General features: G+C 36.3%; 1 long non-coding RNA gene across 1 annotated transcript; it reads right to left on the reverse strand.

The window, feature by feature from the left end:
- Positions 1 to 2,461: 2,461 nt before the first annotated feature.
- LOC148114885 (uncharacterized) lies at positions 2,462 to 23,941 on the reverse strand. The gene is made up of 2 exons (XR_015733595.1): positions 23,821 to 23,941; positions 2,462 to 3,694 (listed from the first exon to the last, which is right to left on the reverse strand). It is a non-coding gene; the product is annotated as an uncharacterized LOC148114885 (long non-coding RNA).
- Between the last annotated feature and the right edge of the window lie 180 nt (positions 23,942 to 24,121).

The raw sequence follows: 24,121 nt of genomic DNA on the forward strand, positions 1-24,121 counted from the left end.
GTTGAGAAAGAGGAGGAAAAAAGAGTACACACAGCCCAAGGTTTACTATGTTTCTTCCATGTGTCAAGAAACTCCAGTTCCCTCTAACACCTGAATTGAGGCAATATCATGGATAAAACAACATCCGTAAAACCATTTGGTTTCCTTGTCAAGGAGGCTACAATGAAGAGCACAGAACTTACTAAACAGTAACTTTCTATGATGACTTTTGCTTCTCCAGCTAAAATAAAAACAGTGTATTAGGCCATCATAAACAAAGACTCTTTCCATATCCGTTAGAACAAGTGTTGTGCTAAGGATATCCTGCTTTGCACTTGCCTTTCCTCAAGTTCTGGAAAGAATTTTAAAAGGATTTTTATCTAGCGTGGCAGACATATATTTACCGATTAAATACTGCATACCCCTCCAAAGGTTTATCATTAAATCTATTTTAAAGGAATGCTGAAATAAATTAATGACAACTTCACAGAAGGTGGCTGAGAACTCTTGCACTATTATATCTGGAAGGCACCAATGTAATAGTGGGAGGAATCTGTCCCACAAACTGAATCCCTGCAGGTTATTGCTGTGCATATCTGCAGTATATGTCATGCAATTATCTCTGATATCATGGAGAAAAGATCTTTTCTTCATGATCTTGCTGAATGGATCTTGCTCCCAAAAAGTTTTATGTATTCTTGCAGACCTTCTGTTTAAGAAACTTATATTTTGAAGGCAAAATAATGTGTTATAATAGATACTGTGGGAAAGCAGCAACCAAGACAGAAATGAATATGTTATTTAATCTGCTTTCAAGCCTCTAAATTAGCCTGCTACTCTAAATATGGTTAAAAAAAATAGAAAACATTGGCTCATTAGCTGTATAAAATAGAGTCCAGCTTTTCTACATGGCATTGGAAAGGTTACTCTTTTTACTTTTGCTGCAAACGGTCTTGGGTAGACTCTGGTACTTCCTTCTGAGTATTTTATTCCAAATTGATTTTTTTTTTAAATTTTTTTTTAGAATTTTTTTATTTTAAATTACTAACATTACAAACAACATATACAATATTTCACCCTGTGCTATACATAAGAAAGGAAGATTTGATTCTTCGGATATATCCTCATGATCGCCAAAATCCACGTTCTCGGGGTACAGGTACCGGAGCATCCAATTTTCCCAGCGCATAGTCCACAAATGGTTTCCAAATTTTCCAGAAAATATCTTCTTTATAGTCACCATTTCTAATTTTAATATCACATGTCATTTTATCATTTAAAGCTAATTTCCACATTTCACAATACCATTCTTCTATTCTAAAATTCACATCTAATTTCCAATATCTGTTTCCAAATTGATTTTCAAAGTCCTAAAGTGGCTTTGCTGGAATAATGGCTATGCCCCTGGGGCTGATGGAAGGTGTAATGTTGCATGTGATATCTCTGGTCATACCAAAGGCTGGTTTGTTTTTCCTCTGATGCTTTTTTCCAAACAAATCTGTCAAATCTGCCTTTGCTGAGGTCCAAACTCAAAAGGAACTGGGCAAATCCTACGGTAGTAATTCAGATGATTATCTAAGCATGAGGTAGGGTAGCTGTACCAATGACTTGAACAAAGTCATTGAACAACTTTAGATCCACTCAGAAATGGACTTCCCCATTGGTAGCAGGGCAATCATTGTGGGAAGGCCCAATTATGTGTATTTTCAGCATTTTTTGAAATTCTCACTTAATCCCTTAGTTTTTTGAGGGATTATGTAGGGCTCTACCTTACAATTTTGCATTCCTCTTATTTATCCTATGGTGTAAATGCCTGGTGATTTATTTCCATGCATCAGATTATTAATTAATTATTTTTTAAACTTTGGGTTGGTCTGCAGGGCCTCAAAATGAGGATCTTTCTTAGATGTATCTAACCAATAGGAGTAGAGTCTCTAAGTCATCTGCTGAAAGAGTAACAAGCATCTGTACCTTCCCTTCCCTTCTTTTTGCTTAGTAAATTGACACGGAATATTTTTACCTTCTTGAGGCCAGAAGGGTTATCTCAAAGCACTGGAGAATTGCCTCTTTCACTGCTTTACAATCCCCAAAAACTCCCAATGCTGAAATAGACATAGGCCTGCTGCAAAGAAATGAGAAGTCATGTTCAGATCTGTAAGTCTCACCAAATTACAATCAGTTTATTTTTTCACTCTAAGAGTGATGGTAGTATGTGAAGGATTTTTATTGTTAGCAAAGAGCATGCATTTTGCGGGGTTTTGGATACTGTTTTCTCTTGGCATTGATCACACATAAGATAGCACGGACTCAGTTTATTTCTCCTCAATATGGCAGAATCCTACATCTGCTGCCCTTTACCTAACACATTGCCTTGGTTTAATCCATAGCCACAATTAAGAGTAGTGTTTCCAAATTCTTGACAGATGTTAATCTTTAGGATTTGGGAATAAGAAATCAGAAATCTCAGGAATTCCTGAAATCATAAGTTGCAGAATCCTTTATTTTTCATAACATTTTATGTGCTTTTAAATAATAGTGACAATAATAATAAATACAGAAATATTTTTCTGACATAAGAATTATACTAAGGTTTAACTCCCAAGATTTATTAATTTGATATATCCTGCTTTTATTTATTTTTAATTCAAGACCTAATGTTTCCATCTCCTATTTTCCCCACAGAAACAACATTATGAGGGGGCTTAGACAGAGAAATGTCTGGCTTTTGATTATTATGAACTAATGTATTGTGGCGTGACAAGGTAGAAACATTAAAAGAAGGGAACATTAACATAAAATAAATACCCAATAAAATCATTTTAAAAATTCAAAAAGAATAATACAAATATTTACAACTGAAAAGTTATCATTCTTAAAATGAAATTTTAAAATACATAAAACATTAATTGCTCTGTTCAGCAGGCTTGATTTTTGTTTTGTGACAAATATTCCAGATGTAGAAATCCTCCTTTCACTTTCTGTTGGTTCATTCTTAAAGAGTATCCAAAAGCATCTTGAAGTTGGATATTAAGAGACATGTTGCTTCATTTAAACTCATTTCCTTTTTTAATGATAAAAATGTTTTGTCTGCTTTCTCTGATTTTGGTTTTGCAAGTTGATGTCTACATTTCTTTTGCTATTTCAGATTTTAAATCAGGTTCTGATTTCGTTTTGCATTATTGCCCAACATTCACATCTTCTCTTTGCTTTTCTTCTGTTATAGCACATTTTCCTTTAAAAAGTATTTCCGTTATTGATTTTGCTAATCATTCTTTTTCATTCCTGCTTGCCAAAGCTAAGTTTGTCCTTTTCCACCTCATATCCTAATGTTGCTTAAATATTTAAGCAACTAGATATTAATCTCTGTATTTAAGCAATTCATTTCTGATTTTGGAAGCATATTGCTCAAACTGAATTTTATTTCTTCAAATCTCTGAAAAGAAACTTAAACATTTATTTGTTAGAACATTTGTTTGATGCTTACTTAATGGTTCAGCTGCTAATTGAACAGTTTTTCAGAAATTTAATGGATCTCTCACAATTTCATAATAATCCTCTTTCCAACAGTGAATAAGCTTCAGTGTCATAAAATATTTTTATCAGATTTAAGATCTTTAAAAATCTTCCAATCATTCCTTCTACTGGTAATTTGTTCCAGTGTATTTCACAGTGCCAAATGACTTGTAATTCATTTTTCACTCTTGATTAGTTATTGCTGCAAAAGAGTACATATAATTTTATTAAGGATTTTTACAAAGAAAGGCAAACTAATACAAAGTAAGAAAAAGAAAAGAAAAAGAAAGAAATCAAGGAAAAAGTTAAAAGTGCAAGAAAGGGCAAAAAAGTAGAAAGATAAAAAAGAAAGATACAAAGAAGTTGCTTCTAATCTTCCTTAAAGCAAGTTATAAGTACAATTATAAATTTATTTCTTACTCTGTGGTTACAACATAACTCCCTTCTTTCTATAATCTAGCTTGTCTAATCATCAAAACCATAAACTATAAATTAATTTTTTCTGCTTTATGCAAAAAGTTGATAAGGGGTCTCCAGTCAGCAAAAAACATATATATTGTCTTTTTTTTCTGATCAAAGAAGTCAATTTAGTCATCTCAATGAGTTCCATCATCTTTACCAATCATTCCTTCATTGTGGGTGGTGCCAGAACTTTCCAACTTTGTGCATACAATAATCTTGCTGCAGTTACCATGTACAAAAACAAAGTTCCATGACATTTTTCCAACTGTTCGTCATCAATCTCAAAAGAAAACCTCTGATGTCAGTTGTATATTAATCTTTAAAATCTTCTGAATCAGTGTGTGTATTGAAATCCAAAATTTTCTAGCTTTTTTACATGTCTATCAAACTTGATAAAATGTCCCTTCTTCTTGTTCACACTTCTAACATGATAAATTCTAGACAATTTCTCAGGTGACATATACCAACAGTATATCATTTCATAAAAATTCACTTCAAGATAATAACATAGTTTAAATTTTAATCTTTTCTATCACAAATTCGACCCATTATTCTATATGCATATTGTAACCAAAATGAGAATATTTAAGCAGTTTTACAATTTTTCTTACATTAAAAATTGCTGAAGAGATATCATCTTGCATATCATACTGACCAGCTCCAGTTACATTAGTTGAATTAGACTTGTTACTTTAAATCTTTCCATATTCAGAATCTGATTGTATTCTCTTCTGTGGTTGTTTGTTTTTTACTTTTCATCTTTCTACATTTGATGTAAAATTCTTTTGTTCAGCAAGCTGAAGTTCACTATTTTATCTAACTGCTGGATCTTGGTGATAACTTTCTGAATTTTTCTATAATTCTGCACTACCACTTATTTTTGCAACCACATATGTTTCAAGTTTTAATTCAAAGATGTACAGTATTGCCCCATCTCCTTACCATTTTTTCTAAAACTTGTTCTGTGTTGTTCTGTAAAATAGTTCCTTAGAAGTTGTAAGCACGGGCTCATCAATTATTATCAGAGTTTTTTCCCCTTTTCATGCCATGAATATGCTCAAGATGTCTATGAAATCAACTACTTGATGAAGCTTTACATTGCAACTTTAAAACATTCCTGGCAATGAGCTGTTTTTCTTTATCTTTCTTAAACTACTCCCAACATTCTTTATATCTATTATTATGGATATCTTAAACATAATAATAAATATTATTTAGTAGAATTATAAACAACTGTAATGTAGCAAATATTCAAATACTGAAAACCACCAGCAAACATTATTGGGTAATAATAAAATAGTGTAGCATTAGGGAATCTTAGCTAGGTTAATGGCACTACATAGAATCCCATGACAAAATATTTATTTGCAAGATTGACTCATTATTGGTAGGATATGGGCAGTGAACACATACTTATAAATCAGTGGTTCTCAACCTTCCTAATGCCGCGACCCTTTAATACAGTTCCTCATGTTGTGGTGACCCCCAACCAGGGGTGGGTTCTAAATTTTTTTACTACCGGTTCTGTGGGCATGGCTTATTTTGTGGGCATGGCTTGGAGGTCATGTGACTGGGTGGGCGTGGCTAGCTGGTCATGTGACCGGGTGGCCATAGCTATGTGTATAGGGACTACTCAGAGGGCTGAAAAAAGTCATTTCTGACAGGTCCTCGCACTTTTGACTGGTCCTCACACTTATGACCATCCTCACATTTATGCCCGTGCAGCATTCTTAACAACCATGTCACTCATTTCACAACTGCTTCTCTTCACCATGGTGACAAGATAGGACAAAAACGTAAAATGTGAGGACTGGTCAAAAGTGCGAGGGCCAGTCAGAAATAACTTTTTCAGCCCTCTGAGTAGTCCATATGCATAAAAGGATACAGCAATAGAGAGGGATAAAGGAAGGGAAGGGAAATTAGAATAGGAGTGAGGGTAAGAGAGGGAGGAAGAGAGGAGGAGAAGGAGAAAGGAAGAAGAAGTAGGGAGGAGAAGAAGAGGGGGAGGAAGAGAAAGTAAGAAGGAAAGAAAAGAGAGAGGTGGTAGGTTTGAGGAGAAAGATTGCTGTACAATAAAAAAGATGAAAGGGAAGAAAGCCAACCCCAAACAAATATATAGATATTAAGATAAAGAATGAATTGTTAAACTTTAAAGAATAAAAGAGAACAAATATGAATAAATAACAATAATTAGAAACACACATACAAACATACAATGTATTTTCTTTGAACAGAGTATTTGGCCTGTTCACAAATTTAAACAGTGTTTAGTCATTTCAATTAAATTTACAATTTCTATATTTCCTTTTTGCCGTATTTATTCCTCATCTATTTTTGTCATCCTCATTTCTAATCTTAATCAAATTCAATTTTTCCCTTCTATTCTATATTATACCCCTTCCCATTGTCATCTATTTTTATATCCATCCTCACATTGGTTAATTATGTAATATTACAGTTGTTTAATATAAATTCAACATTTTAATATAAATCAATTAGTTATATAACTACCTTTTTTGTATATTAATCAATATGAACATGAATATTCCAATTATTTTCATGCAATCCAATTTCTTACAAATCAATTAATTATATTTACCAATAATAATAAACCAAATAATTTCCCCCATATATTCCTCCAAACCACAACTTAACCATTTCTGCTTTCAACACAATATACAATTAATAGTATCTCAATTATTACAATTCTCTAATTAAATAGAGCTTTTTTTCTTTTGTGTTTTAAAATCTTGAACTCTCCTCTTTTTCCCTAAATTTCCCATTGTTTGCACCTACCTTTTTTGGTGAGGAAAAAGAAAAGAAATCTGCCTGCCTAATTTTCCAACGTTGCAGCAACAACAAAGCCAACAGACTGCTTTACTTTCAGTTTTGTTTTTCAGCATACCTAGGGGGAAAAAAATCTGCTCCAGCAAGCAGAAGAGCCCTGAGCAAAACAACTGAGAGCAAATCAGCTGAGAGTTGGGAGCCGATCTAATCAAGGGCTAATTAGCCTATGCTGAAGCTCCGCGGGCCAATAAAATTACAAAAAAACACCGAACTGTTTGTTAAATTGCTGGCTCGCCCACACTTCGCCCACCACTATTTATTGGCAATAACTAGTGGTGCGGAGGGGCGGGACAAGGGGCAGGCTTTGAAGCCCCGCGGCAAGAATTTAAACAGTTTTTTTTTCCTCTAGCCATCAGCTGGGACTCAGGAGGCAGCAATAGATTGGGAGTGGGTGGGGTAAGCGAATGGCCGGCGATCCAATAGAGCAGAGAGTGAGGGTGAGTGAAGGCGTGGGGGGGTGAGAGAGGGCTTTGGCGACCCCTGTGAAATGGCCGTTCGACCCCCAAAGGGGTCGCGACCCCAGGTTGAGAACCGCTGTTATAAATGGTAATAGCTATGACATGCAAGACTGATGATTGTGTGACTACTTCTCTTCTCTGTGCTCCTGTTCCAGTTCTTAGAAATGTCAACCTTAACTTTTCACTCTGCAATCAGTGTTTCCTGCTCTTGACGTCAACAGAATCCTGCAAACCAGTAATGTCTATATGAGAACCATTCACTTTAATTTTTACAGGACAACTACAATACTTTTTCCCATTTTCCTGGGGGTTTTTCCTTGGGAGTCAGGATTCAGAAAAACATAAATTTCCCAATTAATTGTAGGAAGGAATATACACACGGAAACATCATTTGAAGCAACTTAATCTGCTTAGTTCTGAAGTGGTGTTTTCACTCTTCTGCTGATACAATTAATCAAGACATCCGAAGGTATTTTTTATGTTATGGATAATCATGTGGTCAGAGCTTAAGAGCCATCCAACTCCTGTTAGCCACTACGGTTGTTAGAGGCACACTCCTTCTCTTCCAAATTAATTTTCAGTTTGTGCCAATTCTTTGTAACAATTATTGCTATATATCCAAATCTATCTGGAATAATATGAAGTTGAGTAGTCTCTACACCATCTCTGTAAATGTTTATCAGTATTGATTAACATGGCAGATACCTTTACCAAAATCAATTTCCAATATTGTTACTGTATGAAATTTATTTAATTCAAAAGGCAATTGGGGTTACATACTGGATGGTTTAATAAAAAGATTGTAGTGTCTGTAAAGTTATTTAATTTACTGTATTTTTATATTAAGATGTCAAATATACTTTTCTTTCTAATGTACTACACTTAGAAAAATCTCTCAAGTCAAGTTCCACTCATGGTGACTCCATGGATATATTAGGTAGTTTTTCTAATAGTAAGATGGAAGTGGTTTGCCACTGTCTTTTTTCAAGATATTTTTTGGCTTTCCAGTCTAATCTACAGCCTCACATTTATTTCATACACATAGTAAGCAAATCAAACCTTGTTTAGACTATGTCTGAAATCAGCCAAGATTGGATCGGTTTGACCAACCTCTGTAGCAAACAGGACAATGTTTACTACAGAGGTTGGCCAAACTATGTCTGATGTCCCTGTTAAAGGGGATGACAGAGAAATATCAATAATTTCCTCTTGTGCTAGGAAATCTAGCTGATTACTGTATTTTTCGGAGTATAAAATGCACCTTCCCCCCAAAAAAGAGGGTGAAAATCTGGGTGGGTCTTATACACCGAATGTAGCCCTGCCCAACTGCCGGCCCCCACCCTTCGGAGGTTGTCAGCCTCCATGTGTCACATTTTCCGGAGGTTCCAGGCGGCGGGGATCCTCAGTTCCACTCGGATTTTGATAACAAGCAGCACAGATCTTTTTATCCGTTTAAAACAAACCCTATCACTCTATGTGCATTTAACTGGAGTGGGTGGGGTGGGTGATGATTTTCATGGGAGCAGAAGAGGGACTTGGCACCAAAGGCTCTACTCTCGAGACGACCCCGTCTTCCTACCTATAGCTATAGGATCCTCCTGTTTCTCTGCCTCTCTGCTATCCGCCTCTGGAGGCTCCTGAGTCCACGCATTGCTCCCAGATGGCCCTGGCCCCATCTCTGCCTCCGACGCAGAGCCCTCATCCGGGCCTTCCCTTAACTCTAGGACTGACCCATTGTCCTCTCCAGCCTCCTCACTGTCTGACTCTACTGCCAGCTCCGCAGGCTGCTGGTGGGCCACAACAGCACCCCACTTCTGTGCACTGATTAGCTGTAGTGAGCAATATCATACCATCTCACATTAGAAGACAACAAGCTCTCATTCAGCTATGGTCAAGGATGCTGAACAAGGCCTTCCCTATTTACCAGGACAATGCACAGCCCATCCTGTAGGCTGGCTTGGAAAACAGCTATTCACTTATCATCTACCCAGTTTATTCCTGAGAACGCCTGGAGAGAGGTATGGTCCAAGGTACCTTATTGTAGTCTGGCCATTAGTGATCCCTTTACCCAACTACCTGGTTTTGACCTGCTTTGGTCAAAATTGAACAGAATTAGGTGCCTCTGCCCTGTACCAGTGGGAATGGAAAAATCTCCCTTGCTGCAATTGTACTGCTATGCAAACTATTAAGCATATTGTGTAAAAGTACCCACAATGTATGTTCTGTGATTCCCTAGAAGATCTGCATGAAGCAATGCCAAAAGCAATCGCCTGGGTGGCTGAATTGGACAGCCAGTTATGAGGCCACTGCCATACCCTATAGACATTTTACCTATACATATGTTGCCTGTGTATATATTTACTCCTCTTGTCATGTTCTCATCATCCACGAACCATTCAACAATTATCATTAAAATACTAAGTTGTCTCTACTTATTAGGATGATGGTTTTCCATAAGCAAAATCAAACCAACCACTCCTTCTCTTCCTCTGTCAAGAACATTAAAACCAATGTTTTAATGTTCCACATAAACATACCAACATCATGATAAACTACATTTAAGAATAAAGTTCATTTGAAAGATGTCTAGTATTTTTTAATTAATTCTTTGAGAACAAAACAATATTCTGAAAGTCAGCAACTTTTTGTCCTCACCTCTTAATGAACATGCACTGATCAAGAAATACCAATGCTCATAGGTAGGAGAAACTATGTGGGTGGCGTAAAAACGATGCACCCATGCCTCTGGGGAAACAGATGTTGCCACTGATTCACTTTGCAAGCATGCCGGCTAGAATCTACATCTGCCACAAGTTACATCGACCCAGTAAGAAACTGAGCAGTTGCAAACGAAAGACACACAAACACACTCACACACCCACATAGCCTTCCAAAATACAAAGGCAAGATGCAGTTCAAAGCAAGAGCTAAAAGCTTTTGATGTTGGTTTTTTAAAAATCTGTGATCTGTAATAAAGTATAAAATGGTTTCTAATGAAGTCTGTAAATAAGAATCTGCTTCATTAACAGCTTGGCAACTTGCCTATACAAGTATTAACTGAATCGTACATATCCCATAGGCAGGCCTTCCCTGATTGTAGGTCAATTACTGAAATAGTGGTGGGTGGAATCCTAACAATGCTTAGTTACCTTCCTAATTTATAATGAAAAGAAAACTGCAAGTACAGAGAAAATGGGGAGAGAGGGCGGGAGTGGGAAAGGAAATATTTAAGCAAACTAAATAAAACCCGTATAAAAGTATATCCAACATGAAATCACCCACTCAAAATATGGGAATTATTAGAATAATTCTACAACCAACTAAAGTAAACACTAAGCAAAATTCAGCTATGAGGTTGTTCAAAATTAACCCTTTAAACAATTGTGTAATATGTATCACAAAGCCAGGAACAATTTGGTACAGCCCTGGGGGAAAATGTGCCAGTTCAATTCAATATCTAATAAAGGAGGTAATTACACTATTTGGGGGGGGGGTCTTTTCTTGAACCACTGAAATGAGTTTTCTATCCACTGAATTATAATAACATTAGAAATTTGTTTTTAAAACTGAGAGAAACACAAATTCCTGAGTTAGCTGGATGGGCAGGTCAAGAGTCAGACCTTGGATTATATTCTGCTCCTGAGTCATATGTCAAAAACTGTCAGCTGAACAATAAACTGGGAGAAAAATTCTATACAACCATGGCAACACCTGAACATCATTTGCAGTATGGGCATTTGCCTACCTCTAAATTGATGAGACACATATCTATGTACAACTGGAAATGGCATTTCATACAATTTTATAAGGTTTAGCTGATTTAGGAGCAGCAATAAGTTATGATTCTTTTATTTAAAAATAATCAACTACATGTAAAGTAACTATTAAATGTTCTCTTCAACAATAATGAACCTTTAAGAAATAGCACTAATGTTCTAGAAATAGAAATAGAGTTAGCTAACAAACTACATGGGGCAAGATTAAGAGATGATGCTAATGAGGACTTTACATAGGATCAGATAAAAAAACCACATAATTTCATTCCCATTCATAGATATCAATGCAACAGAATACATGGTGTCCCTTTTAGGTTACTTTAAATTATATTTTGACACTGTCATGTTATCTATTTCCAACATCCTATTATAGCACCTGACACTTCTCTTATATCAGTTCAATAAAATAAATAATAATTTTTAAAAAATCCGTACGGGGGAGGGAAATACAATCACTGTTGTATTTCCCAGCAAAAACTATCACTGTTATTTTCATTGTCAAGACTTCGCATCTCAATGAATTAGGTTTTACTCAGAACTTGCAGAGAGTTATAGTACTCACCTGTTGCTTGTTACAATTCCTGGCTCTTAATAATAAAATAATTAACAAAGGGATATATTTGTTATTTTTTCTTCATAATTTTTATTGCAAGTGCAAAGTCTGCTTTTTTTCATATCAACCAAATGTTGATCTATTGGTTGTGACAAGAATTGATAGGCTATCTTGTTGCCCAAGCCTGACATTGTGGGCTGAGTGAAAGTGACTGGCCCAAAGTCACCCAGCCGATTTTCATGCCTAAAGTGAGATTAGAACTCACAGTCTCCTGATTTCTAGCTTGGTGCCTTAACCATTAGACCAGCTCTCATAAGTATTTTATAATAATAAATTTATTATAAGATGATCTTAGCCACAAACAAATCTTAAAAGCAAAAATAATCTAAAAGTGTTATTTATTTATTATTCCAGTTATTCCTATGATTTTTAATTGCTTTTCACAATAAAGAACCTCATGATTGCTATTTAGATATTTTCTGTTGATGTACAGTATGTGCTAAGTAGTAGTATTTTAATGGTTTCAATGTACAGATATTAATCGCTTTTAATAATCACCCAAATTCAATTCTTTTTCCAGTCTATGCTTTAAAAGTCTAATAACACTCTGCAGTCTGTAACATAACATCTGGCTTTTCTAAAAACAATTTTGTTTTGTTCTATAGCCTCATTCTTCTCTTTTGTTTATTTTCATACTTTACCACTGTCTTTTAAAATGTCAAAATGCAAATATGAGTGAGAAAAAAAGACAGTTAAATTATATCCATATGGACTGTAATTAGCTGTTTCTAAAGACTTAAGCAGTTGTTTGACCACAATAAAAAACATATGAAAATTAAGGCTAGTATTCATTCACTTTGATGCTGCCTTTAGTCCTTAACCACCTCTGCCTGAACAAGTCTAATGCATTTAAGTGGGAATGATCCTGGCAAGAACTTTTAGCAACTAAGTTTTTAATTTTAAAGAAGGGTTTTTACAGTAGAAAGTTTCATATATATTTGTATCTGTATTTCATTCCAAATTTTTGCCATGTAAATGATTTATGACTTGTAGCAAACTAAACCTATGAATAAGATGTCAAACAAAGCATAGTATGTGTAGCTTTGTATTTTTATGCCTTACTCAAAATAACTGTCACATTGCCTCAAAATCATAGGACTAACTTTCGAAAAAATAAAATTGCTGACCTGCAGTGACAACTCAGAGGGCCTGCAATAATTCAACACTTAAATGAAATAGTATATAGCCGTGATGGTGAACCTATGGCACGGGTGCCTGAAGTGGCACACAAAGCCATCTCTCTGGGCATGCAAGCCATCGCCCATCGCTCTTCCATGTTCTGGCGCGCCAGGCAGCTGGTCTTCCCGCAAGCGGGAATGCTGGAAACCGGAAGAGCAGCCGTTCCGTGCGCATGCGCACACCAGGAAGACGATTTTCTAGTTTCTGGTGCACACATGCATGCAGGACACCTGGTCTTCTGGTTTCTGGCATGCATGCGTGCGTGAATACTAGCTGGCCAGCTTGCTGGAACCCGGAAGAACAACGGGCAACAGCTCGCGTGCCCAAGATGCAGAAAGGAGATCCCAGAAGTCGCTTCCTAGGGAAGCAGAGCTATCAGCCAGGTTGGGCAGGGCGGGGCTTCCCTCTCTCCCGATTGGGCTTTTTGTGTGGCCCCAGCCCTCCAGCCCGCAGCACCGACAGGCATCTATGGTCCGCAGCACTTAGCTGACTCGGGCACCCCAGAAGAACAGCAGAGGCAGCTGCAGGACGAAGGGCAGGAGTGATTTGCCGGCCCCCGCAGCTGCTCCCCCGCCGGCAAGCCTAGCTCTCGGTGACGCCTCCATGTGTGAGAAGCTGCGCTGTCCTCTGGCCCTCATTGGGCAGCTCGTCTCCCTGATAGCGGCTCCTCCTCCTCCAGCATCTGGGCCAGAAGTGGCAGCGCGAGAACCACCCCACCCCCTTGCCCCCGGCTGCAGCAGGAGCTGCAGGCAGGGTGGCCGGTCAGGGAGGAGGAGCCGCCATCTGGGAGGTGAGCTGCCCCAGGAGGGGCAGAGGAGAGCGCAGCTGCTCACGCATGGAGACGCCGCCGAGGGCCTGGCTCTCTGGCAGGGGAGCGGCTGCAGGGGCCGGCCCATCGCTTCTGCCCCTTGCCCTGTGGCTGCCGCTCTTCTGGGGCAGTAGGGCTGCGGAGGAGCTGAGTCTGTGCTGGAGGAACATCTGTCCAGCACCAGGATAAGAGGGCTGAGCTGCCTTATTCTCGGTGGCGGACTGGGGGGGTGCTTCATTGACACTCTTCCAGTTTCTGGCGTATGCATGCACACCAGCCAGCTGGTCTTTGCGCATGCATGTGCACCAGAAACCAGAAGACCAGGTGGCATGCGTGCCACAAACCGGAAGATCTCTTCCTGGCACGCACATACGCGCCGGGCGGCTGCTCTTCTGGTTCCCAGCTTGCAGGCGTGTGCGCACGCACATGCTCCCATTTGCCAACACTGGTATATAGAAATCTAAACCCATTATTTAAATAGGCATTAATGCAACTCAGTTATGTGCATATTTTGAGTATATATGCATAACCCTGTGTTAATACTAACTTGAAGAATCCCATTCAACAATCTCAAGTTAATATAAAGCTCCATGGAATGTTATGAAATTTTTTAATGAAAAAAACCATGTTCGTGACTGCTTCCCATATTTCACCAAATCTTTTTAAACTGTGAAGGAACTGGCTCAATAGCAAAGGAGATAGTCTAAAGAAATATTAGAAGTGCTTTGGAGATACATTATACAGCAAAGCACTTCTATCATTGAACCTGTTCATCCTGGCTATTAATAATTAGACAAAGGGAAACGAGATTGACTAACTGGATCTAAGATATTACAGTGCTTCTTTATGAGGCAGAAACAGTTTACTGATTACTTCTATTAAAAGCCTCTTTCAACCAGATGATATTATTAACTAACATTCAGTTGTTAATATTCCATTTTGAGGCAAAGTCTTAGATGAGAAAATGGCAAATTAGCTTCAGGTAGTTTTGCCTGAAGCAGATTGTCTAGATTTAATTTAATTCAAGCTTCAGGACTGGGTTAGGCACTGACACATCCTTCATCATCAACCTTATTGGTGACCTCTTACACTGAGAAATGCAAAAATGACTGCTTTTGACCTCTCAACAGCTTTTGATAGAACGTATTATGGTATCTTGCTAGAATGGCTATGCAGATTGGGTGTAAGAGACATAGTAAATATTGGTAGGTTTCAGAAAGTGGCACTGGGGAATTTATGTTTAATACCATGGCAATTGTGCTATGGAATCAAAAATGATCCATGGGATTTCCCACGCTTTTCAATAATCATATGAATTCACTGGATTAGAGAATCAGAATTTGGAATTGGGACCCTGACAACTATCAGACAAGTAATAAAAGGTATCTCTCTATCTGCCCATAACACCATTTCTTTTTTTTAAAAGTTTTTTATTATTTTTTAAAATATAAACATAAAACATATCTTTTCCAAAACGAAGCATTGATCCAGTCACAAATTAATAAAAATCACTAACAAATCTTAATTTTCAATTAACACAACTTAATATTTTACTCAGTTATTTCTCTCAATTCTATCTATTTAACTATGCCATTTTCCCCAAAAACCCATTACTTAAATCTTAAATCCTAACCAAATATCATTCCATTTTTCTCTTTCTTTTGCTTAGATGGATACATTTTCAAAATATAAATCATTACATTGTTACATTACATTGTTATAAGCATTCAAAAAATATTTAATTCCAACAATGTACATTTTCTTTTTACTATTGAACTCAACCTTATCATCTTTGTTTCTATTGTTAAACCCAGCTTGTTCATTTCATTTTTACTGTTAATCTTAACATACTCCTCCTTTTTTTGGCTATCCTACATCATTTTTCTTTGTTGTTAAACCAATCATTTTTATTTCTTGGCTGTTAAACACAGCATAGCCATTTTTATTTTTGGCTGTTAAACACAGCATAGCCATTTTTGTTTTTTGGCTGTTACACAGCATATCCATTTTTGTTTTTTGGCTGTTAAACACAGCATAATCATAGTTAATTTAACTATTAATCCCTACATAATCCTTTCTTTGTTGTTTCCATCCATCTATACATTGCTTATTTCCAGTTAATCATATTTATCCTTATCCTTTTTCAAAACACTTTAACATTGAGACATGGTTCTTACTTAAAACATATCTTTGAATATATTTATAAATCTCTTTTAACTTGCTTAGTTTCTCTTGTATTTCTATAAAAATCTCCTTTTTATTATTACTATCCACCTATACATTATTTTATTTTTGATCACATTGTTTTAGTCTTTTTTCTTTTTCCAGTCGTACATACCTTATTTCTTCCTTTCCTCACCTGCTACCATATATTTCCTTCCATTTTCAAAGTCTTCAAATTTGTCCTTCATATGACATATTAAATCTTTTTCTTATTTTTATTCCGGATAAAATGCATCAAGTTCCCTTCTCTTGATCCTGCGCTAAATCCTTTCTTTTATTCCTGCGCCAGTTTTTTTTTAAAGTTATTGTTGTTTCAAATATAGGAGTTCCACTATAATTTCCTTTTCTTTTCATGAAAGTCAAAGTCAAGCTCCACAAATTCCATGACTGGTTATCTGTAAAGTTCAAAATTTTCCATAACAAAGAAGAGTTACAATGTTCCTTTTTAAACCAGAAGGTGTCCCTCTACAATCCACATTTTCCATTAGTCATGCGAGTATCCATTTTCTTGCAATTATGTAACAGTCCAATTTGTTTACTCTTCTTTTCTTTTGTTTTAAAGATATCAAGTCTTCTTTTTTAAAAAATCCAATTCAAATTTTAAGATATACAATCTCTTCACCATATCTCGATATTTAATCCATTAGTTCTTTTCAAGAGTTAGTTGTTCATCGGGTCTTTGTCTCTTTAAAGTTGCATTTTAAACTTTCCATAGCCCCTTTGTTATTCAGCCGCTGTTTTATGGCTAGGGATCTTATAGATAATAATATTGCTCTAGGCGTTGTTACAAGACTGGGTTGGTTGTCACTCACCCGGCTTCAAAGAGCTCCGTTTCAATCCACTTTCTTCCAGCACATCTCTTAGCCCAGTTGTCCCTGCCGCCGACACATAGAGGATTCCCTCTGACCTCCAAGGAACTTGCCTGTTCCTCTTGGTCTTCTGAGGTGTCCCTCCTTTTTCCCTGTCCCTGCAGGACAGTTCTGGTCCGAAGACCCATCGGCGACGGTTCGGCAGCTGGGGTTTTCGCGGCGCTCATCAGAGCCTATTTCCCCGACTGTCTCGCCGCAACCCCAAACCGGAAGTCCCCCCATAACACCATTTATGTGAGAGTAGCACTGGTTGCTAGTTGGCTTCTGAGTGCAATTCAAGGTGCTGGTTTTCACCTTTAGAACCCATGACTTAGGACCTAGATGCATCTTTGCCAAGGAGTTTCTACCATTCAGTATGAACTAGTTGAGAAGACACTTTCAAGTCCCACACATAAGGGATTGTCATTACAAGGGATCATCAGAGCATGCCTTTTAATTTGCTGCCCCTTTCCATTTGACAATAGCTCAAGAAATCTATGAATATTAAGTTGACTGTGTGAGTAGTCTCTTTTATGTACTCCCTGCCATTTATTGGTGTATTTGGTATATTAACGTAAATAACATTAAGATTTTAAAAAGTACATTTTGATAAATACAGCTGTGCCACAAATATATTTTATCAAACAAACAAGTAAAATATTTTGATAAACAGTTTTTCCTCTGGAATTTCCAAGACAGCCTACATGATTCAGAGAGGGATTTCCCCTTATTTTAGCTCAGGTTGCTAAATGTTGCAGGTCCAAAGTAGCCCAAAGAATTATATAATTAGGGGAGAATTGGATCTCTCAGGATCCTATCCTACACCTTAACCACTGTAGTATATTGACTCTCATTGATCAAGAATATCTATTGGATAGAATATAGATTCTTGGACCACACAATGAACTTCCAGGTTCTAAAGATTACAGTAATGTGTTTCTTTAACAGGCTTGCCAATAAATACTCAGCATATCACATCTTTCTAAAGCCTTTATATTTTAAAAAGTAAACTATATCTATTACCACTCCACCAAAAAGCTTTCTTAAACCAGCTTTTTGTTTCATATGTAACACCAATCACTTTATTAACAAAGTGGGTTCTAAGAAAATAGAAACAACTCCCCCATTTCTTTCAAAAAGATGTATAACCTTCTATATGTCTCCCTGTGTGCATGTATGCATCAGGGGTGGGTTCTAAATTTTTTTACTACCGGTTCTGTGGATGTGGCTTATTTTGTGGGTGTGGCTTGGAGGTCATGTGACTAGGTGGGCGTGGCTAGCTGGTCAGAGTCATTTCTGGAAGGTCCTCACACTTACGACCAGTCCTCGCACTTACGACCCGACTCATTTGTTTGCTTTTAACACTGATCAGCTGTAGGACGGCCCTTTGAAGCCCCGCGGCAAGAGTTTAAACAGTTTTTTTCCCTCTAGTCATCAGCTGGGACTCAGGAGGCAGCAATAGATTGGGGGTGGGACTAAATAAAAGGTAAGAATAACGTGGGGGGTGGGGGGAGAACCGGTTCGGTGACATCATATTGTCACCGCTACCGGCTCGGCGAAACCGGACCGAACCGGGAGGAACACACCACTGGTATGCATGTAAGTATGTGTGTGTCTACACATAACATTAACAAATTATTTCATCACCAGAAAAAGTAAAATTAAGTTATTAGTGAGGAGATTTTATCTGTAATTTAGCAAGGCTACCAAACATGAATATTAGAAACCCAGACAATCTATAAATGGCAACAGAGTTAGTTTCCTCTATCTCTTTACTGTGGTCTAGTTGTCAACTGGAGTTTTGCAGCCAACATATAGGAGCCATAATTAAGTGATTATATTCCGATGTCAAAAGAAAAGTATATCAGTGAAGTGAGTAAGTGAGTGTCTCGGTCAGATAAAGAAATAACTATTTCCCTGTACTGGTATAAAATACAATGAAGTCTATGTGTGTCTCAGTCATAAGAAAGTATATAACTCTAACAACTACTCATATCCTCAACTGCACTTGAAGGTTAACAGTAGTTTTTCCGTATATTTCACAATGCATTTTCAAGCCCAACCCTCTTTCTCTAATACAATACTTGCCCCTCTCTCTAGCACATGCTAAGAGGAGGCAGCAAAAGCCAGGTGTTTCAACAATAATAGCATCATCTTTATATCTCCTTTCTTCTGCAGTGCCTCCATAATAATCTACCTCAGCATGCTCAACATACCTCTGTTGGACATTGTTCTACCCTTCTCGGCTCTCCTCTCTTTCTTGTGCACCAATTTAAGGAGCTGATTGTCCATCTGCATGCCACCAGTGGCACACAAACTGAAAAATATTGTCCAAATAATCTCTTCTGATATCTTCAATCTTTCACAGCTTTTGCCTTCATTTACAGTACTTGTCTCGGTTCATATTCTGCTTCTTACTAGGTTTTCTCTTCCGTTTTTTAAAAACTGACCACCAGACCACATTCTTTCCAATGGAAAATAGTGTGGTTGCTCTTTTATATAATTTTGGTTAGAATCCCTTGACACATGACTTTCAATTATATCAATATCTGCCAGCTCATTGGTTTATAAGTATAAGCCAATGAATGGCATAAATCAAATTTCTCAATTTCATCATATATAAAATAGTATTTAAACCAATTATAGGCTGTCAATTGTAAAGTTAATATACAACAGCTATTCGAGTTGAGCTAGAACAGATTTTTTCATTGTTCTTACTATTCTTACTATTTAGAAGTGTATTCTTTCAAAATGCATTCTTATTAGTTTTATATTTTAAAAACTACTTTTATAATATTTAACCTATTCTTGTTTTCTCCAATTATGTTGAAATCAATTGCACACATTCTTAAGTAAGAATGCAAAAGATTGCAACCTTACTATTTCATTTTAAATAATAAACATTTTAAAACAAACTTTTCCCAGGTTGTACAAAATTAGTATGGAAAGTAGAAGCTAAGAAAGGTTAGAAATGTTTTGTGTGAATCAAATATGTATTTTTTTGTTCTCTTTGGCAGCATACAATCATATAAAATGGTATAGTCCCAGCATTAAAACTACACATTTCTTCTGAATGTTGAGATTAGTTTTATAAAGAAGTATGTAAAATTATTACAGCTTATCTATCTAAAAATAATGTCCAATGTACATATGCCTGAACAATACTTTTGGGTGGAAGTAAAAACCTGTTATCTCTAATAACCAGATAATGCCTCAAGCCCCCGGTTAAATGTAACATCTGGAAAGATCTACGGACACTGTCTTCATTCTTTTCTTTCAAAGAATTGTAGGTGGGGACAGGTTTTATGAAGAGATATTTGAGGATTAAAAGCAGACGCTGGTATAAGTGAAGGAGCCAAATATGTCTCTAAGTCAATCAACGTAATACAATGTAAGTCAATCATACATTTTACTTATTGAAATAAATGGAAATTGATTTCAATGGAATTAAAGCTTGACCCACTTTATCTAGATCTAATTGAATAAGATGTTAAAACCAAATTATCTTTGGACATAGAAAGATTTGTGTATTTGCTTGTGTGTGAGCACATATTCTATGCAGTCAGTTGCCGGCTCTGAATCTCTAAAGCAGGTATAAAGGTATAAACTGTGGAAGTGAACTGATGTCCATATAAGATAATAATTATATGCCACTAAATTAATGTTGACTCTTGGCAACCACACATGTAGATTTTCCCTAAAACGACTGTCCCCAATCTGATTCTTCTGGTATTCCAACAGTACACCCATTGCCAGTGTAATTGAAACTATTCACTTTGTACTGTACTTATGTCCTCTTTTTCTCTTTTCTTCTACCTTGCCCAACATTAGACTCTATAAGAGAGCTAGGCCTTTGCATAATATGTCAAAAACGAGAACATTTGAGTCTGGTCATGTGTGTCTCAAATGAAAATTCTAGATTGATTTGCGATATGATTCATTTCATTGTGTTTTTGCTATCCAAGATATTTTCAACAGACTTCTCCAATATAAAGTTCGAAAGTGTTAATACTTTTACTACCCTGTTTCTTCAAAGTTCAACATTTGCTTCTTCCATGTGCCATAATAAATTCATAATATTTTAAATTAATAGTAAGTGAATTTCTGATTGAAAGAGACCATAGTTTGTCATAGATGCAAAATATCTAACTTTTTTTTAGGTGCATAAAAGTCCTGCTGCTTAATCTTGCAAAAACCTATCGTTTATGCATGAAAAGCTTCAGCTCTTAGATATATGAAGCAAACTAGAGAAAGGAACAGAAAAATAGTATTTATTTGTTTCTTATCCTTATTATTACTGGGGAGTTTTTTTGCAGCTAAAACAATTTAACATCTATCACACATCCCAACTATTAGTCTATAACAAATAGCAGCATTATCGACCAGTAATTACCTATGTTCCTTTGAGGATTTAAGGAATATTCACTAACCAATTTTGGGTGTGTTCCTCCCAGCCATTTTGGATTTTATGAATACTGAACATTTGTACCTTTTTTGAAAATTGATAGCTTAGTATCTATAGCTTTGGAACTTTTGTCATTATTAATCCACTTTCTCTGGTTTTTTTGCATAACCAGATAATCTAATTTAATCAATAGTGAAAAATTATACAAGGTGAAAGATATGGATATCCTTTAGGCTGAAACTATCTGCCCTTCTACTGCCAGGAAATATTATGTTATCTGGTTTAGCTTTTATTAATTCATAGCTTTCACTAATAAATCTCTGTGGCCTACAACCACAGAGATTTTCATCAGAGATTAAAATCCAGGAAAAGCTTCCTTAGGTGATGGAAGACTTCGAAGAATTTGAAAGCAGAGTGGACCTATGGAAAGCTATAAAGAATCAACACTGGATGGAGTCAACAGAGGAGCTAGTTCCTCAGTCTGGCGAAAGCTTGGAAGTATGAAAATCATTGAATAGGTTGCGTATGGGTACAACAAGATCCAAAAACACTCTGAACAAATGGGGCTACCTGGTGGCTTTGTCCTTTGCGATTGTGGTGACCTGCAGACAACAACACATATGTATACCTGCCCTTTGTGTCCTGATCATTATACACTTGAGGACCTCATGACAGTGTGACAGAATGCAATTTAAATTGCTAGTTTCTGGGCAAGATCTGTTTAACTTGTACGTATTTTAATCTTATATTTTAAATTTTATGTCATATAATATGCCTTATTTTAATTGTGATGCTTCTGACATGACTAAATAAACTAATAAATATGTGTCCTGCTTTGTTAATATAATAACTAACTTGTTATTCATTGTTTTCCTGAGGGATATGAATATCTAACTCAGATAGAAATAGATGTAGTTTAACAATGGTAATTTGTATTTCCAAATATGAAGAACAACAGCTATGGTTTGTTTCTTTAATCCCGAAGTTCTAGGAGTAACTTAATTCAGCTAATGACTCCTTGCACATGACTGGAGGTAATCTGTATCTTTGCAGATTACTCCTTCATTTTATTTAACACTGTAATCATGTCTTTCAAGTTACATCAAGTTAGAAAATAGACAGCACAAAAATTACTGGATCTCTATGGCACTGTCAAAAGGTATAATAACAGAACCTGGAAAACTTGGCAGAGTTTCCCTTTTCCCTTCTTATAGTGTACAGAATCAGATGTGGTTATTTTATGTTCTTTCCCATGCTTCCTTCTTTTCAAGGATTGAGCTGTCTTTTACTTGTTTATTATTCCTTAATGGTTCTAATAACTATCAATATTATCTCGCCATTCCTCTCTATATAGTGATATCCATTTAACACTGTCTATATTTATGCCTTCCATTCTTCTGCTTTTGATGAAGACTACAATGTCATTAAAGGGTTTATGAAAGTACTAGCCTTTATTATGGATTTTTGAGAAATTAAAAATGCCCTGACTTTTGACTATCTAAATCTATCATAGATCAGGTTTATTAGCTAACTCAGGAATCTGTTCCCTTTATTCATATTTGTATGAAGGGCAAGATATAAAAAACAACAGAGACAGCTTGAAAAATGTATTTTTTTAAATGATCACCTCTAGCAATAATTAATATATAAACTCAAAGTACTGAAATACAGCCAAAGATGAATTGGGTACTATGCCTTCAGAGAAATAAATTTTAATGCACTATTACCTTTCATCTTCAGGAAGATGAAGTATACATTCATGTTTTAAAAAACAACTGGAGGCAAGCATGTTAAGCAAGCTTCAGCCTGCAAATCTACCTAATTTTTATTTTCAGCTATTTGTTTTGGTTTTTAATTATTTTCATGCAGGAAGGATGCAACTTCATGATAAAAGAATCATTATTTCAATTTCTATCCTAAAATCTATGAATAGCTATAATGCTCTGGGTCTTACTTCATTTAAAACTTTCTTAGAATTCTCCTGTCATTAGAAAACTGAAAGTCATATTACATCAAATTGCTGGCTTTTGGCAAAATTGAGCATTGTTGAGTGCAATGGAACTGTATGATTCGTGTTTGAATGGTCAAAATATTTGCAATAGCTGCTTCAGGAGTTCCAGCTCTAGCGCATCATTTTTCCTGCCAATAAACCTGATCAGGTACTGCTTCAACTGGTCTGATAATTTGTAGTAGCACTGATGTCCCACAGGTGCTTTTTCAGGAGGCAACTGGACATTCTTGTTTTTTCTTTGAAGACATTTCGTTTCTCATCCAAGAGAATGAGAAACGTCTTTCATCCATCTTCAGAACTGAAGAAGTTTCTTGGATGACAAGTGAAATGTCTTCAAAGAAAATATGTTTTTTCTTCGAAGAAAAAACAAGAAAGTCCAGTTGCCTCCTGAAAAAGCGTCTTCGGGACAATCATGACAATCTACAGACTTTTAGTAGCACTGATGATACTTATGGCAGATGGTTTATTAATACGTTATCTGGCTAATGTAGAGGTTGAGGTTGAGTAGAGTCTGACATCCTCAGTTAGAAGAGAGAAATAATGTATTAATGAAATCAATTTTAACCCCACCTCCTTTATTCAAAAGAGAATAGAAATACAAACATTAAAGTATTTAAAATGTAGAATTTATTCTCAGCAGATGCTTTTGTTTAGTTGGGCTGAATTTGAAGTCATTTATTTAAAATGAAGCAACTTACCATCTGGTAAAGAATATTTGGTAGAGCTCTGCATATCCAGTGTGAACATTTCAAATCCACGGAATATCTGCATATTTGAATATCTTAAAAGAAGTAACAGAAGAAATGGAAGATTTTAAAAGGAAAGGCAAGTTTATATTTTAATGCTCTTATTTTAAATGAGACAACCCATGCCCTGTTGAGTCATCATTTCCTCTAGATATTTCCTCTACCTAAAGAGACAAACAGAATGACTACTGGTGGGCAAAAAAGCAATGGGAACAGGAGCAACATTTAATACCGGCTTCCCCATTAAATAAAT

The sequence above is a fragment of the Pantherophis guttatus genome, chromosome 3 (genome assembly GCF_059756535.1).
Source record: "Pantherophis guttatus breed Tessera chromosome 3, ASM5975653v1, whole genome shotgun sequence".
NCBI lineage: Eukaryota > Metazoa > Chordata > Lepidosauria > Squamata > Colubridae > Pantherophis > Pantherophis guttatus.